The sequence below is a fragment of the Callospermophilus lateralis genome, chromosome 7 (assembly GCF_048772815.1).
Source record: "Callospermophilus lateralis isolate mCalLat2 chromosome 7, mCalLat2.hap1, whole genome shotgun sequence".
Taxonomy (NCBI): domain Eukaryota; kingdom Metazoa; phylum Chordata; class Mammalia; order Rodentia; family Sciuridae; genus Callospermophilus; species Callospermophilus lateralis.
Window position 1 is genome coordinate 128186787 of NC_135311.1, and position 23828 is coordinate 128210614.

The window sequence follows — 23828 nt, forward strand, 5'->3', positions numbered from 1 at the left end:
GAAGTCCCTCTTGGCATTTTCCCCTGAACAATCTTGAGTGTTGTCTCATCTATTATGGGAGGAAAGCAATGATTCTTCTTGCTCCCTAACATATAGTGGAACATTAGATTTGCTTCTTGAGACTTTGGGTATTATGGTTATCTTTGGTTTTAATTTTTATCCTGTGCTCTCATTTTCCACCTTCAAAATTATTCTGCTTATATCTGCAAGACCCTAGGAAGTTTAATTAGTAGATGAGGGTGGACTGGTCTAACAAAATTGCCACTAAATAGCTTTTCTAATTCTGTGATCTTAAGTTATTCTGTTTCTCCCTGGTATCAAATTTTCTGATAACATAAAGTTATCACTTTGTACTCTCTGGTGAACAGTTCGAAGAGTGGTTTTTCTAGAGACTGCAGATGGCCTGGAGTTATTTCAGTTTGTATAATTTCTGTTCTTCAAGCTTCACCGACTCTTACCTTTGTCATCTTCATTCTGTTCTAAGCCCATTCATTGAATTTCTCTTCTAAAAGTTTCCATTTTAAAAAACTTTTGATTTCTCTGCTACTTACTGTTGTTTTTCCCTTCATTTTGAGCATGTTTTCTTTTACTTCATTGAACTCAGTTATAATAGCTATGCCTTAACTATTTTTGTCTTATCATCTCAACATGTCATCATTTTGAAATTGCCCTCTGGTGATTATCCATGGCCAACAAGCTTAATTTTTCTAGTTATTCATGTAATTTGATGTTGTATTCTGCATATTATGAATGTTATGTTGTGGGAATTCAGGTTTCTGTTGATATTTTTATTTGAGCAGGCAGCAGACTGTAAGCTGTGTTACCTGTAATAGCTGGAAGTCCAAATCTCAGTCCAGTTTTTGTTGTTGTTGTTGTTATTGTAGTGCTGGCAATTGAACCCACTGAACTATATCCCCGGCCCTTTCATTTTTTGAGGTAGGGTCTTACCAAATTGCCCAGGCCGGCCTTGAATATTTTATCTTCCTCAGCCTCGGAAGTAGCTGGAATTATAGGCTTGTACTATTTATTGCACCTGGCTTCAATCCAATTCTTTTGTTCTTAACTGAGATCTTTGAATTCTGTTCTTTGTATGCATGGTTCAGGGGTCAGACAGTCTTAGGTAGAATTTGCACACAGAACCTGAGACTCTCCTTCTCTGGTTCTTGTCTTTCCTACTTCCCATTATCTGTGGCTGCTCTGGGCTCTGTCTTCTGGTACTTCAAGACTGAAAGCCTAGGATTTGGTTTTTATTTGAATTTTAGCTGGATACTCTCAAACCAGAGCTCCAGAAAATGAGGAATTATTCATGCCAGTCCCTTCATCCAATTTTCAGCTTCTTTCTAAAATTTGCCAGCTTTTGTTCATTTTTGTATTTTATCTAGTTTGTAGTTGTTGTGTCTTGGAGGGTCACACTGGAAACAGAGTTCTCCATAGCACTTACACATTACTGAAGCATTTTGGGAACAAAAGAACTCAACCATGTTCCCATTAACTTGCTTTATAACCTTGGTCAAATCTTCTCTCTGAGACTTACTTGCTCCTCAGGAAAATGAGGCAGTTGAATGGATTCTTTGTGATTGTAAGGGTTCTTTAATCTTGATTTTTGGACAGATCAATCAACCGCCACCACCACCACTATCGCCACCACCACCACTACCGACCAGAAGTTACAGTAAGCACCAGAAGAGATGCCTGAGGGAAGTGATGAGGTGGATCTCTAGAGTGGAAAACTCTGTGAAGGGGCAGCACTACAGAATTGGATATTTACAATCATCCTGTGGTTGTGATGACAGAGGCCAGTACATGGAGGATGCTAGAAGTAGATGACGTGCATAAGGAAGAAATCGCTTGCTGCTTGCTTCTATTCCTCAGAATTGAGGAGAGAATGTAGACAGTTGAAAAAAAATAAGGATCATTTGGAGTTCCTGTTTGCTTGACTTTGGGCAGTGCATTTCATCCTTTTTTTTATATATATTTATTTTTTAGTTGTAGTTGGACACAATACCTTTATTTTATTTATGTGGTGCTGAGGATTGAACCCAGGACCTTGCATATACTAGGCAAGTGCTCTATCCCTGAGCCACAACCCCAGTCCTTCATCCTGTTTTAAAGAGAAAGGCCCCTGGGCTTTAGAAATGTGTCAGTAAATTTGGCAATGGGTGGTGGGTGCTGAGGCAGTAGTTTTCAGTGGAGTCTTACTGTCACCTTTGGACTATTGAGATGTCAGTGGAGATAGGTCAGATTTTTTTTTAAAGGAAAAAGAATGCACAAAATTTACTTCATGTACTATATGCCTAAGGCATGGGAGTATTAGTGTTCTGGGGCCAGGTTTATGGCACCATTTCTTAAGAGTTCAGATTTTTTATGTAGGAGAGGTTGTAGGCCATGCAGAGGAAGGGGTGTGTGTGTGTGTGTGTGTGTGTGTAAAGTGGGTGGGGAGGGGTAGAGATGGATGGTGATAGGGGCAGGACAGAAGGCCTGAAGCCGTTTGAATGGGCAATCACACTTAACTTTGACTAATGTTTTTAAAAGGGGGCACAGGAAGCTGAAGGTTTTCGCACACCCACCCAAGCCATTTTTTGGGTGCTGCCTTCCTCATATATTTTTATACTTCTTTTATAGCTGTTTTTATTGTGTATCAATAATTATTATGGCTTCAGGCTTATTGGCTTGAGGGCTTCTTTTTTGCTCTCATCTTTTAAACCATTTGAAAACAAAACAAAACATTTCTCCATGTTAATTCTATCCTTTTGCCTGGTGTGGTTTTGTACATATGTAATCTCAGCAATTTGGGAGGCTGAGGCAGAAGGATTGTAAGGTCAAGACCAGTCTTAGCAACTTAGCGAGACCCTAAGCAATTTAGCAAGATTCTGCCTCCAAAAATAAATAAATAAAAAGGGCTAGAGATGTTGTTCAATGGTAAAACACTTTGGGTTCAGTCCCCAGTACCAAAATAAATAAATAAATAATTCTATCTTTTTTAGCCCTTTTTAATTTTTTTTTTTTTTTTAGTTGCAGATGGATACAATACCTTTATTTATTTATTATGTGATGCTGAGGACCAAACCCAGTGCCTCATATGCTGGGCAAGCGCTCTACCACTGAGCTACAGCCCCAGTCCTCCCTTTGCTTTTTAGGAGAAAAGAGGCAGGGATGGAGTCTGGGGTGCGTGTGTGTTTTGAAGGTGTGGAAATCACGGTAGTCTGTAGGTATGTGTAAGGGAGGGAAAGGCAATCATGATGAAAGGAAGGGGATATTTGAATGTGAAGCTTTTAGATTACCACTAACTGAGAAGCAACCTTTCCATTCTTTCTCAGGATCACCATAGACAGGAAGATTTGACCCAGATCTCCTATCTTTAGTAACACTTCTCTTAATTTAATTCAGCTCTCCTGTAGGTGGCTGCTTGTTATAAAACTGCAGACAAAGAAGCTCTATTTTTAGTTCTAATTGATATCTGGTGGTTCAGGGCTCTTTTGAGGACTGAGAAAAGAGGCAGCAAAATGAGAGTCAGCATGGTGAAGGGGCTTTTGTAGTCAGACAGACTTGGGTTTAAATCCTGACTGCCATTTACTAGGCAAGCTATAAGACCTTGGACAAGTCACTTGACTTCTTGAAATTTAGATTCTTCATGCATATGGTAGGGATAACATCATATTATTGACTTATATAAAACATAGTACCTAGGATATAGTGGATACTCTACAGATGTTTATCTTTTCTAACCCATCTTCCAGAACATCTAATTTTTAGTAGAATCCTAGCTTTACCCCTAAGTAATTGTGTGGCTCACCCTTTCCAAGCTTCACTTTTTTTCCTTACAATATGGACATTTAACTATTGATTTCTGAGATGCTTCCCAGCTGTAAGATGTCATAAATATTTCAACTACTGACGTATATATAGGCCTGTTAATTTAAAGAAAGACAATTTGGCCTGCCGCAGTCTGACTGGGCACAATTCACGAGCCACTTATCAAGCAGAAAGGAACTTTATTTTTAGAACACACACACCGCAGCACATGAGCTCTTCAGGAATTCCCTCAGAGGCCAACTGCCACCACTGGCTTCCCACGAGCCTCTCAACCCCCCACTCCTCCTGCTCTTGAGGCCAATTGGCTGGGTTGCATGGGCGGAGCCAAAAGAGTCCCCCAATGAGCAGCTCTGTGGTCTGAAAGGGCGGGAAAACAGCCCAATGAGCATCACCTCAGAGGAGCCAATCAGCTGGCAGCTGGAAGTTTGCTGGGGCATGATTTCTGAGATGCTTCCCAGCTGTAAGATGTCATATAAATATTTCAACTACTGACGTATATATAGGCCTGTTAATTTAAAGAAAGACAATTTGGCCCTCGTATCATATCATCTGATAGGAAAGGGGAAGTGTTCTGGGGCCAAATTCCATTTTGTCTCTTGAGAGACATAGCCAACTTCCTTCATGATCAGGATGTAGACTCAGCTCTTGTCTTTTCTGACATTGTCCTACATGTGAAGGCCTTTGGATCAGCTCAGCCTTGATGTGATTCATGCTTTACCTATATCTCTTCCTTTCTTTTTATATTCTATCCAGGACAAGGGCAATTACCATTGAAAGATAGTGACTGTTTCCAAGACAACAAACATTGGGGGAGAGCCAGAAGTATGACAGAAAGCTTAAATTGCCTAAATGGTAAGTATGTTGTACAGTGAAGTCTGGGTACACCAGTAGAATTGGGTGACTTCTGAATCCTCTATAATTTTTTACTATCATAAGGGGAAGGGAGAAAAATCAATATTTGTTAATGACCTGTTGTGAAACAAACACTAGGCTAAGTACTTCACTTATTTTCTTCTTTAATCAATCGACCAATCTGACGAAGATAAAAATCTTGTGGAAGTTGACAATCTTAAGAAGCAGTCCTAAACTGCCACTTACTGAATATTTACTGAATGCCAGGCACTGCCCCACTTGACATACATCATCTCCCTTAATAATAACTCCAGCCCTGTAAGGTTAAGGTTAGTGCTTTTATCATTACCACAAGGAAATGAGCTTAGAGAGGATAAATAATTTCTCCAAGTTCACACAGGTAAGTAAATGATAGTACTAGATTTCATATCCCTACTATTTTCATTAATGTTTTTCTTTTGTTTTTGTGGTACTAGGGATTAAACCTAGAGGCCTCAGGCATGCAAGGCAAGTACTCTATCATTGAGCCAAATTCCCAATCCTCTAATGTTTCTCAATAAGAAAGTTACTTTTCTTATTCAGATAGTAATGGACATAACCTTTAAAAAGCTTCACAAAATTAACAGATTAAAGAAACAACTAGTTTTTTTTTTTTTTTTTTTCTATCCCTTTCAGGATTTCATGTGCCAGTACTTTATTGACTGGTGTCCATGAGAGCAGTGGAGAACACCACTGAAATAGGAGTGAGCGAAGTGAGACCTTTGAGCAGTGAGTAGCCAAGCAATAGTGGTCTTGGTTGCCACTGGTAGCTAGATGATAGAGAAGAGTTCTCTGGGGACGTAAAGCAATAGGGAAACACATACTAAGTCTGGGACATGGGTACTAGTCACAGGAGTGAATGGACATAAGAAAGAAATCTCAACAGGACCTCTCACTTTCATGTCAACCAACTCCTTGCAGGAAATAGGCACAATCTATGTGGTAGTAGGAAACTTAAAGGCAAACTCTTGCCCTTCTAAGTAGTTCAGGATTCTTGTTCTGTTCTTTTCCCTGAAACATTCTTCTTACTTCAGGTTATGAAATTAATTTCTGGTTGAGTGAATGAAAGCAAGTCTTTATCTCTCTTTTTGGAGCACCAATGCTTTCTAATATATATATTTGATGAAATTTGGGGGAAAAAGAATCATTTTTATCAACAAAACTTATACATACTAATTTATTCATAGAATTTTTTCTATACTGAGACTTATGTTCTGATTATAGAAATTGACCACTTACTACATGCCTAACACAATTCTTGGAACCTATTATACGACTATAAGCAAATAGAAAAAGTCCTTGCCATTATACTCTAATGGATAGAAACAGATAAATAAATGACTAGCCAAATATAAATAAAGAGGTAAACAAATGACATCCACCAAGTGATAGGTGTTAGAAAGAAAAAAGGGTGAAGTGATAGTGATGGGGATCTTGGAGGGGTTGCTGCTTTTTATAAGGTACCAAGGAAGGTGTCTGATGATGAAATTTTAAGTTAAGATCTGAAAGAAGTGAGAAGTCCAGCCAGGAAAATATCTGGGAGGAAAGCATCCTAGGCAAAGGGACTGACAGGTGTAAAATTTCTAAGGTGTGGGTTGACTTACTGTATCTTAAAGACTCAGAGGGAAGCCAGTGTGACTGGAGAAGAACAGGAAGAGCAGTAGGAGATAAGGAAAAGAAGTAACAAGGCCTAGATCATGAACAGCCTGACAGTCAGGGAGACATCTTTGGGGTTCTTTTTATTCTAAGTGAAGTGGGACCTACTGGAGAATGCAGAGCAGAGGAGTGATGTCATCTGATGTGCTTTTTCACTTATTCTGTGGTAGAAAAATAGACTATGGAGGGTGAGGAAAGGTCAGCAATGGTAGAAGAAGGGAGACCAGTTAGGAAACTTTTGCAGTAATCAGTAGTCTGGACTAGGGGGTGGTAGTGGTGATTATCCAGAAAGTAATGAATTTTAGACATATTTTGAAGACAGAGTCAAATTTTGATTCTCCCTATAATGATGTTTGATTTATTTGGAGTTAACTGTAGATCATGGGGGCTTGAGAGTGTCATTGGAAACTTGCCAGTGATTCCTGGTAAAATTTTAAAATTGAGCAAAAGATGAGAACACAGTGATCCCTAGAAGGCAGCTTTTGTTTACTAAGTCATGCTAACTAACAACAATTCCTTTTTTTTCCCTTTAAGATTTGACATGATTTTATTTAAACTATAAAGTAGTACAATTTTATTATAGAAAGGTAGCAGATGTAAGCCAAAACAAAACAAAAATCAGACTATCTAGAGATGATTACCATATTATATACTTTGAGATATATAGAGAGAGCAAGCTCAGGGCATTTCATTTTTGAAATGTTTCCTAGCCTGCAGGATCAGGAAGATGCTATAAAGCTTAAATGCTAAAATCAGGTGTTTAATGTTTTCACATATGATCCCAACATAAAATGTGGACCTGGCTTTGGAGTTGATTGAACAGTTGACATGCAGGTGTTGTAGTACCAATTCATGGATAGTTGTTTATCTAGAGAAGCATTTTTAGTGACATTCTAGAGGACTATTCTTGGTAATAGTTTTTTAAAAAATTTGAATGTCAACTTAGATGAAGATAAGACATGCCTATTAGATTTATAAATAAGAATGTTTATAAACTAGACAGTGTAGAAAATATTTTGATAATGGATTGAAACCAAGAAGTTGAAATGTAAGAACAAAATAAACAATAATTTCAGCTGAATCTTATACGGTACTTAATGTGGATCAGGTACTGGTTTAAGTGATATATGTATATATCACACATACATACATACATATATACATACACACACACACCATATAACTAATTTATTACAAGCATAGAGAAATCAAGTGACTTATCCAACGTCATATAGCTAGTAAGTTAATAAAATCAGGGTTTGAATTTAGGCTTTCAGTGGCTCCAGAGTTGTCTATATAATAATCTTTAATCATTGTACCATACTGCCTGCAAAAGTAAAGTTATAAGAAGTAAGTTATTTAGGTATTTTAAAATTAATTAGATCTAATAGTTTGAGGAGAAAAGCAGTATGAACCTACAAAACTGGTAGTGTGGCTGCCAGATTAGCGCTTGCAGTCTTGGGCTTCATTATTAGAACTGAATAGACCAGGTCATCTTTCAATCCACCTCCAATCCTCTTACCTCATTCCTACTGCCCTGGTTCAGGCCCATATCCTGTCTCTTGCCTAGACTGTTATAATTACTTCTAGTTTTTCCTAGCCAATGGTCTTTCAGAATGCAGTTCTGATTGTGTTACTTCATACTTAAATTCCTGTTGCCGCAGTCTGGCTGGGCACAATTCACGAGCCACTTATCAAGCAGAAACGAACTTTATTTTTAGAATGCACACGCCGTACCTCGCGAACTCTTCAGGAATTCCCTCAGAGCCCAACTGCCACCATTGGCTTCCCACGAGCCTCTCAACCCCCACTCCTCCTGCTCTTGAGGCCGATTGGCTGGGTCACGTGGGCAGAGCCAAAAGAATTCCCCAATGAGTAGCTCCGTGGTCTGAAAGGGCGGGGAAACAGCCCAATGAGCATCACCGCAGAGGAGCCAATCAGCTGGAAGTTTGCTGGGGCCGCTTCGGCTGTGGCTCTCAACATCTCCCCCTCTCTGTTTAATTAAACAACAGGCATGTGGCTTAGGGACCGTGCCTGCCTTAGGTTGTCCAATACTACATATGGTTCTTACCCATCATCGGATGAGCTGACCTCAAGGTGTCAGCCTCCTGTCTTAGGTTGGTACCATTGCAATTGGATCTTACCTGTCATTGACTACCAGTCCAGCATACAGCCACACCTGTGGATAGGCCTTTGTACCAGTGAGGGGGTGAGGTTCTTTGCCTCACCTCTGTTGGCCCCCAAATTTTAGCTGAACGACCATCACAAGCAGAAGGGAGGAGGATACACCAAGCCAATTGATGGCTCCTTTTGGAAAAATTGTACCACCGATGACATCATCAGCAAAAATACCCCGGCACTACCACAAGTCACTGCACCATCAGATAGTTCACAATGCATATAAGTGATACATAGTCGAGGCAAATTCTGCAAGCAGTTCAGTGATAGCTATTGCAGAAGCTGTAGTTTGGTTTTATCTTTGTCTTCACCGGCACTGGGATGAAGAGGAATTCTGGCAATAATGGCTAAAGAAAAAATTATGTAACATTCCAGCAGGCACTAAAAGAAAACAATTTTCTGAACAATTTACATTATCCTGAATAGAATTATTAAATACAATGAAAAGGAAAGGTGAAAGTAAACAAACAGATCTGTTAACCTCCTTTTTTGTTCACATATTAAAACAATCCTCAACACCTGTTTACCCAATTTAAATTAAACCATTTAAATCACATGAATAAGAAAAAATTATTTGGATCCATTTTTTTCATGAGCTCTCATCATATATGATATATAGACATACATACAAACATACAACACAAAACACAAGTGTGCACACATAATACATACGACACATAATGTAATAGTAAAGGCCTTGTAACTTTTTACAGGTGAAATCTCCATTGCAATGTTTAAAAACTCCATAGTCAAAAAATAGAACTGATCAGCAAAACATTAACCTAGGTCTGTATGAGCTCAAAAAACAAAATAGAACTTCATGATGTGGGAAAGGGCAATAATAAAATAGATATTGAAAAAAGCATCCTGGTTTCATTAGCCTCCAGGTGTGGGAGAACCATTGTCGCAGATGTAAGGATAGCCAAAGTGGAGTTCTGGATATCAGCTGTTATGGATTTGAGCCAAATCATCTTCTTTTTGGTCTGTAGAAATCGCTTTAGTTAGTCTTTCTGGAATCCAAATCGGCTGCTGTTCTCCCTGTGGAAACACACAAACAGACCTCCGACTCCAGACAATCACTGGGTCAGGACCTTTCCAATGTCCTGTTAGAAAATCCTTCCAAAGTACCTTGGGCTTATGTACATTTTTTTGGACACATATGCCTTTCCGCAGCACTAAGCCCTGATGAATTCAAATTTAAAAGTTTAGGGAAGAGGATGTGGCTCAAGTGGTAGCGCGCTCACCTGGCATACGTGTGGCCCAGGTTCGATCTTCAGCACCACATACAAACAAAGATGTTGTGTCTGCCGAAAAGTAAAAATAAATATTAAAAAAAATAAATAAAAAGTTTAGAGTAAAAAGGGTTATTTTAAGTTTATCTTTAGGGAATATATACCCCTTCCCAATTCCCTCTTTTTGCTTTAATAAGTACATTTTAATAGTTTGATGAGCTCTTGCAACTATGCCTTGTCCCTGTGGATTGTATGGGATTCCTGTTATGAGAGTAATACCAAATGATGAGCAAAATTGTTTAAAAGAGGTAGAAGTATAACCAGGGGCATTATCTGTTTTTAACTGTTTTGGAATGCCCACAGTGGCAAAATTTTCTAAGCAATGAGCTATAATATCTTTAGTTTTTTCTCCGGCATGAAGGGAGCCCATCAAAAATCTGGAAGAAGTATCAACTGTAACATGCAAATATTTTAGTTTTCCAAATTCTGGCAAGTGTGTGATGTCCATCTGCCAAATATGGTTAGGTATCAGTCCTCTAGGATTGACTCCAAGATTAATTTGTGGTAAAAAGGTCACACAATTTTGACATTGTTTTATTATTTGTCTAGCTTGTTCCTTAGTTATTTTAAAACATTTTTTAAAGTATTAGCATTGACATGGAACCTTTTATGAAAATTTGTAGCTTCTTCTAGTGTAGAGAAAATATGTATATCGTGTATTTTTATCTGCTAAATCATTGCCCAAACTAAGGACTCCAGGCAATCCTGTATGTGCCCTGATATGTCCTATAAAGAATGGATCTTTTCTGTCCCAGATTAGACTTTGTATAGTGGAAAACAAAGAGAAAACAGTAGAAGGGGAAATCCTACCAGCATCTTCAAGGGATACTATAGCATTAGCTATATACTGACTATCAGAAAATAAATTAAATACAGAATCTTTAAACATCACAAAAGCTTGTAATACTGCATTAAGCTCTACCTTTTGAGCTGATTGTTTGGGTACTAAAAATGTAAAGGTTTGATCAGGTGTAACTACTGCTGCTGTACCATTATTTGACCCATCAGTGAATATATTTGGAGCATTCATGATAGGGGTTTTTCTTGTCATTTTTGGAAAAATTACAGGATGCAATGACCAAAAAGACAACAAAGGATTAGATGGTAAGTGGTTATCAAATGAAACATTAGATTTGCACATGATTATTGCCCAAGTATTTAACTCATTAGCTAACTCATCAATTTGATCCATAGTACATGGAGTAATAATTTTATTGGGAGAAATTCCAAACACTCCCTTTGCTGCTTTTATTCCTTTGAGTATTAATTGTCCTACAGCCTCAGGATACCTAGTAAGAATAGTGTTAAGAGAATAAGATAAATGTATCCATAATAATGAACCTTCTTGCCAAAATACTCCTGTAGGAATATTTTTTGTTGGTAGTACAATTAAATTTTCCAATTAATTATTTAGGAGTTCTGTTATCCTCAACCATGGTCCGTCCACCCATAATTTAAATACGAGTAGATCAACTCAAATCACTTAACGACTTTCAAAAGTTATTAGGAGACATAAATTGGATAAGGCCTTATCTAGGCATACCAACAGGAGAGTTGGGACTTTTGTTTGATATCCTAAAAGGTCCATCAGATCCAAATTCACCCCACATGTTAACGCCTGAAGCAAGAAAGACATTAAAAATCATTGAAACATATATGGAAAATATGCATTTGGATAGAATTGATGTAAGTTTGCCTTTATTATTTATTGCCTTTTTGTATTTATTTGCCCCAGCAAACTTCCAGCTGGTTGGCTCCTCTGCGGTGATGCTCATTGGGCTGTTTCCCCGCCCTTTCAGACCACAGAGCTACTCATTGGGGGACTCTTTTGGCTATGGCTCTCAACACCTGTGTCTAAAATAGGTTCCAAATTTGCTTCCCATGTCCATTTGAAGGTATATCAGTATGTTTTAGAGGGCTTTCATAATGGTGTTCTTTTTATAATTTGAATTTGTTGACTGCATTTAAGAGATTTCATATAAAAGTAGGGGCTGATTTTCCTTCTTAGCCACAATCCTTCTAGGCCCCTGACATTTGCTTATATAACTGGCCTGTCTCTGTGATATTTGTGTTTGCAGCCTTTGACATACAGCTAAGTATCTTTCCTAGAATGTAGTACCCTGATTTGAAATAAATAAATAAATAAATAAATCTAAATGTAGTTTAGCCAGTACAGAATACAATAAAACTGTTATAGTCATTTATTTACCAAACATTTTTTAAGGTTTCTACATTAAAACACTACATTTGTTTAATGTTCAGGACAGTAGAAGGAAGGTAACACAGCCCCTGCTTTCAGAGCTGAAAGCCTAGTACAAGATGACAAATATATAAAATAAATATCATGGGTACAGTGATGAAAGTATTTACATAATTTAGGATAGTGCATTTCGGTGGGTGGCACAGTTTGAAGGGGCTTGAGAAAAGGTGTTCACCATCAGAATGGCACAGGGAAGGCTCAATATGTTGGGGAGAAGGGAGATGAGGAAATTCCAAGTGTTCCTCAAACATTATGACCTTAGCCTCTGCATTTGCTCCAAGATTTCAAGAGCCTCAAATCAACCTCTTAGACCTTATCAGTTATTTACTTTCCCCTCCTCTTGTGCTTCTCATGTCAGCCAGGCTGACTTACTTTAAGTTCCCCAAATACATTATCCTCCCACCTTCCTTCAAATAAACATTTATTTATTTTAATACCCTCGTGTACTAGATACTGTTCAGGTGCTGGTGATAAAACAGCACAAATAAGTACAACCTCAAAAGACCACATTGCTTACCTCACAGATCTTACATTCTGGTAAAAAAAAAAAAAAAAAAAAAAAAGAAAGGCAGGCAATAAACAAATTCACAAGTAATCAGGTGGTTAAATGTGCTAAGAAGAAAAACAAGTAAAATGTGTAATCTTAGAGTTGTCCAAAGTTGGAATGAGTTGTCCTGGGGGGAAGTGAATGTCCTTCCTGTCATTAGAAGTGTTTGAGCAGTTGAATGACTACTTGCTAGATAACTTCTATACTAAGTGGGAGGTTGAGTCAGATGATCTCTACATCCTTTCCAATCTGAAGAATCTCTGAATGTTAGTTGATCTACTAATCCTGAAATTTGCGTGTCCAAAATACATGAATTTGTGATTTCTGGAAAAATCACTGAAGCCTAGAATTAAATAGAAACATTCAAGAAGTAGTAGTGAGAGAATGCTTTGATGGCTTATTTATTTATTTATTTTTAACAAACTGCCTTAGGGGTCTGACTACTCCCTCTTGATATTTTTTTTAATATATATTTTTTAGTTATAGGTGGACACAATATCTTTATTTTATTTGTATGTGGTGCTGGGGATCAAACCCAGTGCCTCACCGTGGTAGGCAAGCGCTCTACTTCTGAGCCACAACCCCAGCCTCAATGGCTTAAGGTTTTAAAATGGGTAACTAGGGTATGGTCAAAATGAAGTTATTTAAAAATAACACTGTGATTTTTCCTATAGAGGAGATGGCAAACTCACTCTGGTCTGCAGTCCTCCTACCTGATTTTGTAAATAAAGTTTAATTGAAACGCACTGTGTCCATTCACTTGTATATTCTGTATGACTGCTTCACACTACCGTGTCAGAGTTGAGTTGTTGAGATAGAGACCTTAGTCCTAAGTTTGTATACTTATATATCAAACTAAAGAAGTGTTCTTACTCCTGCTTTAAATGATTATTGGGAACAGGAAGTGAATCATGGCAGCTGTGTTGGGAGAAGGGGTAGGGCAGGCTGATTATGTTCTATTTTAGACCTTCCTGAATTGCCAGGACAGGAAGAAGAGCCAGTTTCTAAAATTTTGGATAGGACCATTTAGAACCAAGTTCAAGAAATGGCAGAAATGAGCCCTAAATGATGGCATCTTTCTAGTGATTGGCATCTTTCTAGTGTGAATTGGAACTAAGTTAGACACTGGTGTGAAAGAATTTGGCATTAAGAGATGAGGCTTTCCTTCCCTTTCTTTACTTTCCTATGATTATCTGAGATTAATACAATTTTATTCCCAGGTGCCACCTTCCAGTGTGTATATATGATGGTAAAATGTGCTAAACAAACAAAGGTTGGGTAAGAAGGCAGAAAGCAGGGGCTGGGGTTGTAGCTCAGTGGAAGAGCACTTGCCTTACATGCATGAGGCCCTGGGTTCGATTCTTAGCACCACATAAAATAAATAAATAAAGATTGTGTCCATCTACAACTAAAAAAAATAATAATAAAAAAGAAAGGAGAACATAATTTAAAAAAAGGCAGGAAGCTGAAGGGTATGTGATATATTATGTGAGGTGGTCAGGCAAGGCTTCTTTATCATTGCTTTATAATTGCCTATTTCTGTCTGATTCCAGAAAGGCAAGGTGGAGGTCTTAATTTTCTCATTCTAGCACTTGGCAAAATGCTGGGTGTAGGACTGGGGATATAGCTCAGTGGGCTGGGATATAGCTCAGTTGGTAGAGTGTTTGCCTCATGTGCACAAAGCTCTAGGTTCAGTCCCCAGCACCACAAAAGAGGGAAAAAAGGAAAGAAAGAAAGAAAGAAAGAAAGAAAAATGCTGGGTGTATCATAGATGTTTCCTAAATATCTACTAAATAATGTATTTTACCAGGGAGTGAGGGAAGAACTAAGAAGAAAGGAGTCTGTCTCTTCCCTTTGTGGATAGTCCGGGAGGCAGCAAAGTCTTTCTTTCTGACTGTGCTTAGGCTCAAAAGGTCAAAGATTTCTGATCTATTCCTTTGTTTACCTTGGATAGAAAGAATGATCTTAGCAAGTTGTTATTTAGGAAGATTCTGCCTGGTGTGACTTACCTTAGGTATTCATAGGACTTTTCAAAATAAGTTTACTAACTATTGCATGGTGTTGCTGTGAGGTAGGTTGGATTGATATTGTTTTTTCAGGGGAAGGGACTCTGAGGCATAGAGAAGAGCCATGAATATTATATAAGTTTGAGGGCCCCCAAATAACGTTATTATACAGGCTGAAAAGAATAATAGTAATAATAGTTACTGTTATTGTGACTTATGTACAGTACATTCTATTAGGTCCTGTATATTCCCAAGGATTGCCATATTGTCATTGTATAGATGTGACACTAAGAGAAATAATTTAAGAACATATATAGTAAATAATGGATCTGGGATTCATGGACAAACAAATATATGAGGTACTTAAATAGTGTATAGTAGCACTTGGTTTATAGTTCCATCTGTTCCTTTATACCCTTTTGTTGTTACTGGTTTGTATAATTAGAATTCCTCAATGTTTTTGTGGTAATAGGTATTGAACCCAGGAGTGCTCTGCCACTGAGCCACTGAGCTATGTCTTCAGCTATGTCTTTTTATTTTGAGATAGGATCTTGCTAAGTTGCCCAAGATGGCCTTTGAACTTTTGATTCTCTTCTCTCAGCCTCCCAAGTAGCTGGGATTATAGGTGTGCTACTAAACCTGGTTGAGAATTCCTCATTTTATAAAAATGCTGAAGACTTTGTAGAGAGGTGATTCTGCATAATGGGAAGAATACTGGATATTGAAAGAAGACTACTGAAGTCTTTGGCTATAGAACTCTTTCTTCAGTACATTCATACGTGAGGAACCCAATATGGTAAAAGTCAAAAATCAAATTGGTTGACTTAAGTGAGAGAAAGAGCCTGTGGCTCATCCTGCTTAAACCTTCTCCCCTGCTTTCTTTCCCTCAGTAGTCATCCTGAAAGGGTTCACTGAATCTAGTTTGAAAACTAGTGAACTAAGTGATTTTAAAATAATAATAATAATTATTATTATATAATAATTATATATAATATATATTATATATAATAATAATATAATAATAATTATATAATAATATATAATAATAATAATAATTATTATTATTTGCAGTTTTGGGGATTGAACCCAGAAATGTTCTACTACTGAGCTGCATCCCCAGACTTTTTTATTTTTGGAGACAGGGTTTTGCTAAATTGTTGAAGCTGGCCTTGAATTTGTGATCCTCCTGCCTCAGCCTCCCATGTTGCTAGGGTTACAGGAAGTTGCCACTATGTCTGGCTGCTAAATGATCTTTGTTCTGAAATTGCATGTTGAGGAGTGGAGGAAGACCCAGAAATATTTTCTGCTTTTTAAAAAAAAATTTTTGGTTGTAGTTGGAAATAATACCTTTATTTTACTTATTTATTTTTATGTAGTGCTGAGGATTGAACCCAGGACCTCGCACATGCTAGACGAGTGCTCTACCTCTAAGCTACAACCCCAGCCCTATTTTCTGCTTCTTATCTGTCACATGGTCCAATAACTACAGCTGGACAGTGATTATTGAGAGAGTGGTGTGGTTTTGTTATTTTTGTCCTGTTTCTATAGCATAGATATGTAAGCTAGAAGGGGGTGTTATTTAGATTAAGATAATGTGCAAGTGATGCAGGGTGGAATCTTTCAGAACATTCCCACAGGATCTGATGTTCTATGCTGTCTGTATCCACTCTTGCTGATGGTTTTCTCTTTTGTAATCCATGAGCAGTTCCTTGACATTATTTTTAATATTTTCTGTTAATGGTCAGTGCCAAAGGGCTGATCAACCATTTCTTAATTAGTAAGTTCATTCAGCCATTCAATCATCAAATTGAAAGCATTTATTATATGCTAGGGCACTAAGAATACAGTGGTGATTAAGCAGGCAAGCTGGGAAAATAAAATGAATAAATAAAACTTGAATACATTTTGATAAATGCAGTGATGGGATGGATACCGAAGACTAAAAGCAAGAGAGGCCCTGATCCTGGGGCCCCAGAAAGGAGGAGTGCTACAGGAGCTTATCTAAAGTAGGATCTGAAGAAATAAGAAGGCATGAAGCTTACCACCCAGAAATGAGAGAGCAAAAGAACAGAGCTGATGCCGTTGAAGGCCAGGCTGAAGTATAGGGCCTGTGCCATTTTGGAGTTGGACTTCATCCTGGGAACAATAAGGACCTTCAAAGAATTTAATGTAGAGTAGCAGTATTCCACTGTGTCTGGCTGCTTAATGATCTTTAGCTACCTATGTAATACCTGCTTTCTCTTCACAGTTCCAGGATTTACTGTATTTTGCTTTTTCATTTCTTATGTTATGCTGGTTGATTTCCATTACTTAAGAGTCTTGAACAGGATGCATAGAATTGGCACTGACCAAATCAGTAAAACTGGACTCTTCTAATTTAGGATTTATAGATGGGGCTGTACTAAAATTTAACATTTTCTTCTTTTGAAGAAGGGATTGTCCATGAAAACTCTCTTATAAACTAGTTAAAATAAGATGTGTTGAGGGGAATGTAACAGGTGGAGGATAAACTGGGGGTTTTTTGTTTTGTTTTAGTTTTGAGACAAGTCTTCCTTACTCTGTTGTCAGGCTGGTCTGAATTTCTGGACTCAAGTGATCCTCCTGTCTCAACCTTCTGAGTAGCTAACTGGGATACATGTGTGTACCACTTGGCCTAGCTGTTTTTTTTTTTTTTTTTAATAGCCTTATTAAGATATAATTTGGTGGTTTTAGACATATTTACAAGGATATGCTGTTTTAAAGTACTTTTAGACATAAATGCCAGTTGTCTTTTCATAGCAGTTGTGTCAGTACAAATCCTTTATCTTTCTACTCATTTAAAATTGGTTTATGGCCCACACTTAGTTTGGTCCCCACCCCTCCACTCTGTGTATAAATTGGCCTGACTTTTGCTGTGCCACTAGGCAGAAGGCCAAAGGCAAGAGTTTTGTATGTGGCACTCAAAAGTAGGAGATGTGATTGGAATAAGGGAAACATTTCTTTATATAAATATGCAAACAAGTTATTCTTCATTTTTGGAAAATGAGGAAGCACATAGACTAGGGGAGGGCAAGAGGTGAGATGGAGGCAGGAAGGGTGGGTGCCCTGTTTGGTATTCCCAAGGCCTCCAGACCTTGCTATTTATAAGAGCTGAGCTGGTGCTCCATCTGGTGGCTCTGGGGTTAAAGTGCAGCCAGTAGACAGACATGTTCTTGAAGGTAGAGAGGATTGGCATTTGGCATTTACGCTTTTATTTGCTTTTCTTTTGTTCTGGACTTTCTCATTGAATTATTTTTGGAGTAAATTCTTCCCGCAAATGGTAGTGATTTTTCTTCTGTGGCTCTTTTGTTTCTTCTTTCTTTTCTGCTAGTTTTGAGCCTAATCTTTTTTTTTAAAGAGAGAGAGAGAGAGAGAATGAATCTTTTTTTTGGGGGGGTGGGGGGAGATGGACACAACACAATGCCTTTATTTTTATGTGGTGCTGAGAATCGAACCCAGGTCCCGCCCGTGCTAGGCGAACGCTCTACTACTGAGCCACAATCCCAGCCCTGAACCTAATCTTACCAGACTATATCATCCAGTACTCTTATTGTGGTCATCGTCTGGGTCACTGCCCCTGATTTCTAATGACTTCATTCTATTTTAATGTCACTGTTTCCAACACCGTTCCTGTTTTAAGTTTTTTTAAAAGATTTTTTTCCCCCTGAGCCTCACACATGCCAGGCAAGCACTCTACCTCTGAGCTACACTCTTGGTCCCAGTCCGTAGTCCTTTCAGGTACATGCTGGTGATCCTTGTGACACCTTTGCCTCAATTTTCTCTCTCTTCTAGTCACTGTCACTTGACAGAGTTGACCATTCCTTTCTTCGCTAGGTTTCCATGATGCTGTGTACTTTCCCCAGTTTTCTGTCTACTTCACTGACTTTGCTTTGTCTCCTTTGCTAGTTTCTCTACATCTCTATCAGTAAAAATATTGGCCCCCTCTGGGGGATCAGACCTGTGACTTCTTGTTTTACCTGTATTCAATCAGTTCCTTGGAAAACTCATCCAGGTCATGGCTTCATAAACCATCCGTTTGTTATTTTTTTTTTTTATTTTCAAAAACAACTTTATTTATGACACATATTTTAAAAAAAATTCCCACCCCCTGGAAATGAGCTTAAAAAATAAACAAAATCCACCTCCCACTTCCCTGTCATCCGTTTTTTATTGATGTACAGATTTATTTATTTACTATTTATTTATTTTGGGGGTACCAGGAATTGAACCCAGGGGTGCTTAACTACTGAGCCACATCCCCAGCCCTTTTTATATTTTATTTAGAGAGAGAGTCTCACTGAGTTGTGATCCTCTTGCCTTAGCCTCCCAAGCTGCTGGGATTACAAGCGTATGCCACTGTGCGCAGCTGACTCAGATTTATATCTTCAGTCCATACTGCCCTCCATACTTATATATGCAGTGGCCTCTTTAATGTCTCTGTTTGGATGACTGAAACATATCTTAAAACTAATATGTCATGAACTGAACTCTTGATCTTTCTTTTCAGATTGCTCCATTTGTACTGATCCCCATTTGAATCAATGATAGTGCTATCCTTCCAAATTCAGACCAGCAACCTTGGAGTCACACTTAATTGCTTTCTTTTCTACACACCACATACAATCTAAGAACAAATCTCTTCACTGGCTAGAATTCTGCCCACTTCCTACTGCCTGTATTGCCAATGTGAGGGTCCAGGCCATAACTGCCTTTTGCCTGGATTACTGCAGTACCCTCCCACTTGGTCTTCCACCCACCCACCCCTTTTTTAGTTGTAGGTGGACCCAATGCCTTTATTTGATTGATTGATTGATTGATTGATTGATTCATTCATTCATTCATTCATTCATCTATGTGGTGCTGAGGATCAAATCCAGTGCCTCACATGTGTGAGGCAGGTGCTCTACCACTGAGCTACAACCTTAGCTCTCTTTGCTCCCACTCTTATCCTCTATGGTCTCTTTAGCACATCAGTTATACTGATCCTTATCTTTTTTTGAGGTCATTAAAATAATTAACACTTAAAGTTTATAATCTTTATATTAGAGTTCACTCTTTTTTTAAAAAAATATTTTTATAGTAGATGGATACAACACCTTTATTTTTTTTTATGTTTAGGTGGTGCTGTGGATTGAACTCAGTGCTTCACACATGCTAGGTGAGTGCTCTACCAACTGAGGTATAACCCCAGCCCTAGAGTTCACTCTTGATGTTGTTGTATATTTTATGGGTTTAGATAAATGTATAATGATACCTACCCATAATTAATATGCAGAGTGTTTCGCTGCCGTAAAAATCCTCTATGTCCTACCTGTTCACTCTTTTCATTTCCTCTCTCCTGGCAACCAATGAGCCTTTACTGTCTCCATAGTTTTGCATTTTCCAGAAAGTCAAATAATTAGAATCATACTAAGTATGATTTAAGGTTCCTCTGTTTTTCATGGCTTGATAACTTATTTCTTTTTAGTACTGAATAGTACTTCATTACCTGGATGTAACAGTTTATCCATTTACCCACTAAGGAAGTCTGAGTTGCTTCCAAGTTTTAGTAATTACAAGTAAAGCTACTATAAATACTCACATGTAGATTTTTGTGTGGATATAAGTTTTCAATTCATTTTGGTAAATAACAAGGTGTCCAACTGCTGGATCAATTATAAGAATGTTTAGTTTTAAGAAACTGATAAATTATCTTCAAAAGTGGATGTACCATTTTGCATTGCCACTAGCAATGAGTGAGTTCCTGTTCCACATCCTCACCAGCATTTGGTGTTGTCATTGTTTTGGATTTTGTCCATTTTGATAGTTATATGTTGGTTTTTTTTTTTTTTTTTTTTTTTTTTTTTAAGAATTTAACCTTTGGGCCTGGGGTTGTGGCTCAGCGGTAGAGCGCTTGCCTAGCACAGGCAAGGCCCTGGGTTCGATCCTCAGCACCACATAAAAATAAATAAATAAAAAAAGGTATTGTGTCCAATACACTAAAAAATAAATATTAAAAAAAGAATTTAACCTTTATTTATGTGTTTGTTGTTGTTTATTTGTTTTTATGTGGTGCTGAGGATCGAACCCAGGGCCTTACCATCCTAGGCAAGCACTCTACCACTGAGCTACAACTGCAGCCCAATTGGTTGTATCTTATATTTTTTAATTTGCAGTTCCAAAATGCTATATGATGCTGATTTTCTCATGCTTATTTGCCATCTATATATCTTCTTTGGCAGGTGTCTGTTTGGATCTTTTGCCCATTTTTAGAGAGAGAATTTTTTTTTTAATATTTATTTTTTAGTTTTCGGCGGACACAACATCTTTGTATGTGGTGCTGAGGATCGAACCCGGGTCGCACGCATGCCAGGAGAGCATGCTACCGCTTGAACCACATCCCCAGCCTGACTTTTGCCCATTTTAAAATTGTGTTTTCTTTTTATTGAGTTTTAATAGTTCTTTGCCTATTTTGGTTAATAGTCTTTCGTCAGATATCTTTTACAAATGTTTTCTCCCAATATACGGCTTGTCTTCTCATTCACTTGACAATGTCTTTTGCAGAGCAGAAGATTTGTTTACTTTGAGGAAGTCCTGTTTCATGGATGATACCTTAGTGTCTTTAAAAGTCATCATTATACCCCAGGTCATCTACGTTTTCTCTGTATTATTTTCTAGAAATTTATAGTTTTTGCATTTTACATTTAGGTATGTAGTCTATTTTGAGATAACTTTTTGTGGAGGGTGTAAGGCCTATGTCCAGATTTTTTCTTTCTTCCTTTGGCATATGGATGTCCAGTTTCAGTATCATTTATTATAAAAGATTGTATTTGCTTCATTGAATTGCCTTTGTTTTTAAAGATCAATTGATTATATTCATATGGGTCTATTTCTGGACTTTCTATTTTGTTCATTGATCTATCGATCCTTTCTCTTGTATACAGTGTCTTAAATATTATGACTTTATAGTAAGACTTGAATCTGGATAGAATCAGTGTCTGGTTTTGTTCCTCTTCAATATTGTATTGACTCTTCTGGGTCTTTTTGGTGTGGGGTTAATTGAACTCAAGGGAACTCAACCACTGAGCCACATCCCCAGCCCTATTTTGTATTTTATTTAGAGACAAGGTCTCACTGAGTTGCTTAGCACCTCACTGTTACTGAGGCTGGCTTTGAACTTATGATCCTTCTGCCTCAGATTTCTGAGCTGCTGGGATTATAGGCGTGCTCCCCCAGTTCTTCTGGGTCTTTTCCTCTCTATATAAACTTTAGAATCAATTTGTCGATATCTACAAAACAGTTTGTTGGGATTTTGATTGGAATTGTGTTGAATCTATAGATCAAGTTGGAAAGAATTGATATCTTGACAATATTGACTCTTCCTACCCATGAGTGTGGAATATATCTTAATTTATTTAACTCTTGGGATATTTTTCATTAGTGTTTTGTAGTTGCCTGACATACAAAATTTACATATTGTATTTTTTATTTATACCTAACTATTTCCATTTTGAGTGACTAATATAACTGGTATTTTTTTCAAAGTATTTTTTTAGTTGTTGATGGACCTGGACCTTTATTTATTTATATGTGGTGCTAAGAATTGAACCCAGGGCCTAAGTGCTCTACCACTGAGCCACAACCCTAGCTTGGTATTGTTTTTTGTTTTTGTTTTTGTTTTTGCTTGTCACCCAAAGGTTTTATTTTTTAGAGAACAAGTTTTATTTAAAGGATAGAACAGAAACAGGTATTGTGTTTTTAACTTCAAATTCCATTTGTTCATTGCTGGTATATAGGAAAGCAACTGACTTTTATATATTAGCTTTATATCCTGCAACCTTGCTATAATTATTCCAAGGTGGCTTTTTTGATCTGTTCTTTTGGATTTTCTACATAGAGAAACATGTCAGCTATAAACAGATCATTTTATTTCTTCCTTCCCAGTCAGTATCCCTTTTATTTTATTATTGTATTAGCTAGGTTTCTGGTATAGTATTGAAAGGAATGGTGAGAGAGTACATTCTTGCTTTGTTCCTAAACTTAGCCAGAAAATTTTGAGTTACTTACCTTTAAGTATGATAGCTGCAGCTTTTTTGTAGCTATTCTTTTATCATGCTGAGGAAATTTTCTTCTGTTTCCGGATTGCCAAGAGGTTTTTTGTTTGTTTGTTTGTTTGTTTATGATGAGTAGATGTTGGATTTTATTAATGCAATTTCTGCATCTGTTCACAGTGATCATTATTATTATTTTTCTTTAACCTAGTGATGTGATTTACCTTGCATATCTGGGGTAAATCCCAATTGATGGTGGTATATAATAACTCATATATTGTTGGTTTGATTTACTAATATTTTGTGGACTATCTTTGCATCTGTTTGTTTTCTTTTTATAAATATTTATTTCTTAGTTTTAGGTGAACACAATATTTTTTATTTTTATAGTTTTATTTTATATTTATGTGGTGCTGAGGATTGAACCCAGTTGCTTCATGCATGCTAGGTGAGCACTCTACCCCTGAGCCACAACCCCAGTCCCTTTGTTTGTTTTCTTATAATGTCTTCAAGGCTAGGTAATGCTGGCCTCATTCTATGAGTTAGAAATTATTCCTACTACATCTATGTTCTGGAAGAAATTGTAGAAAATTGGGAAAATTTTCTCTTTAAATATATGGTAGTATTCACCAATGAACCCATATGGGCCCGGTGTGCGCTGTTTTTGAAAGTTATTAAATAGTGATTCAATTTCTTTGATATAGTCCTATTCAGATTGTCTAATAGAAGGATTGTAATTTTCAATGAATTAGTCCAGTTTTTACCTAGGTCATCAAATTTGTGGTCAGAGAGTTGTTTATAAGTTTCTTTATTATCCTTTTGATGTCCTTGAGATTTGTTGTGATGAGATATCATCTCTGTAGTAATGTCTCTTCTTTCATTTCTGATAACAGTAGTTTGTTTTCTCAATCGGAATCAGCTTTTGGTTTCACTGATCCCCCCACCCCCCGCCTTTACTGATTATTTTCCGTTTTCAGCTTCTGCTCTAATTTCTATTATTTATTTTCTTCTACTTAATTTTGATTATGGATTGATTTAGAGACAGCAGTGTTGTTATATTGCCCAGACTGGCCTTTAAACTCCTGGACAATCCTCTTTTCTGAGTCTCTCAAGTAGGAGACACTATAGGCACATACC

The 23828-nt window shown here is 37.4% G+C and overlaps 1 protein-coding gene across 9 annotated transcripts in view; it reads left to right on the forward strand.

Annotated features, from left to right (window-relative positions):
- Nucleotides 1–23828, forward strand: part of Luzp1 (leucine zipper protein 1) — a 106818-nt gene that overhangs the window by 70329 nt on the left and 12661 nt on the right. For 5 of the 9 annotated variants that reach the window (XM_076861064.2, XM_076861065.2, XM_076861061.2 and 2 more), the window contains one exon: nucleotides 4567–4665. The exons of 2 other annotated variants lie outside the window; for them this stretch is intronic. The gene's annotated coding sequence lies outside the window, so the exon portion shown is untranslated. Of the gene's footprint in view, nucleotides 1–4566; nucleotides 4666–5399; nucleotides 5434–19779; nucleotides 19820–23828 lie in introns of those variants that run through there. 2 more of the 9 variants (XM_076861062.2, XM_076861069.2) reach the window with 2 other exon arrangements.